At 36.0% G+C, this 1,630-nt stretch overlaps 1 protein-coding gene across 3 annotated transcripts in view; it reads right to left on the bottom strand.

Moving 5' to 3' along the window:
• The window catches only part of LOC106877663 (uncharacterized), a 14,493-nt gene that overhangs the window by 6,312 nt on the left and 6,551 nt on the right, over positions 1-1,630 (bottom strand). The gene's annotated exons all lie outside the window — the stretch shown is intronic.

Consider the following 1,630-nt stretch of genomic DNA (forward strand, 5'->3'; position numbering starts at 1 on the left):
CAGATACCAGAAAACCCCAAAATGGCAGAAGTTCAAAAGATAGTGCTCATGGGAACTGCCCATATCCTACTTAAAATACTGTCTATGTGATCTCAAATTTTAAAACAAACACATAATTTTCTTATGGTTTCTTAAACATTCACTAGAACAAAACTGTACAAATCCAAATATATGGTACCCTAGGCATAACACCTACATGAACTTCTAACTTGTTGTCTCTTGAGGTCTCTGGGTGAGACTTGGATCCAACTTGTACAAATGCAAAACAAAAGTCAAACATAAAATAATAATAATAATAATAATAATAATAATAATTTGACAACACTACCGACAGTGACAAATGCAGAATGTGTGGTGAGAGGGGTGAAACGGTATGACAATGTGGCAAGAATGATCCATTGGGTGCTCTGTGGAAATCACAGCCTAGAAAAAGCAAAGACGTGGTATGAAAAAACTCCCGAAGAAGTCACCGAGAATGAGAATTGCAAAATCCTGTGGAATGCAATTATTCAGTGCGATCACCTGACCAGACGTCGGAAACCTGACATTGTCGTGGAGAAAAAGAAGAACATGTATGATAATCGACACAGCATGCCCCGGTGACAACAGGATCAATGTGAAAGAAGAAGAAAAAATAAACAACTATGACGAACTGAAGTGGGAAATACGAAGGTTGTGGTCAAAGAAGAGAGTAAACGTGATACGAATAGTAATTGGTGCACTTGGAAGTATCAGCACTCAACTACCAACATGGCTGAAAAAGATCAGTACAAATGTGAAGGTAGAACACCTACAAAAGTCAGCATTGCTTGGGACTACAAGAGTTCTTTGCAGGGTTCTTGAAGCATGACCAGTAAACAAGTGTCACCTCAGTCTGCGGGCTGTGGACAGCTGACTAAAATAAGCTGCGAGTTCTCGAATACTCCGGATGGTGTTCGAAAAATAAGGGGTGTTACCTTAGTTCACTGGTAGTGAACAGCTGACACCGTAGCTTATCTGCAGCATTAGACGCTGTGCAAAGACAATAAATAATAATAGCAATAATAACAAAGATTCAGATGGAATCGGGTACTTGAAGAAATATGCACCAGGTAGGGTTGAATAAATCTGCGCTCATTCTCGAATTAAAAAAATTTACTAAGAAACAGCTGTAATGAGCTGATAATAATCCATCGTCTGTTATTATATATATATATATATACAAGCCTTTCCATGATAGAAAACTCAACAAAAAGTACTCCATTTGGTCAGTGATAAATACTATTTATTTCAAGGCGGATACAATACATGTATTTAAAGGTGGGATACAATACATGTATTTAAAGGTGGGATACAATACATGTATTTTTTAAGGGTGATACAATACATGTATTTAAAGGTGGGATACAATACATGTATTTAAAGGCTGATACAATACATGTATTTAAAGGCGGATACAATACATGTATTTAAAGGTTGATACAATACATGTGTTTAAAGGTGGGATACAATACATGTATTTAAAGGCTGATACAATACATGTATTTAAAGGTGGGATACAATACATGTATTTAAAGGTTGATACAATACATGTGTTTAAAGGTGGGATACAATACATGTATTTAAAGGCTGATACAATACATGTATTTAA

The sequence above is a fragment of the Octopus bimaculoides genome, chromosome 1 (genome assembly GCF_001194135.2).
Source record: "Octopus bimaculoides isolate UCB-OBI-ISO-001 chromosome 1, ASM119413v2, whole genome shotgun sequence".
Classification (NCBI taxonomy): Eukaryota; Metazoa; Mollusca; class Cephalopoda; order Octopoda; family Octopodidae; genus Octopus; species Octopus bimaculoides.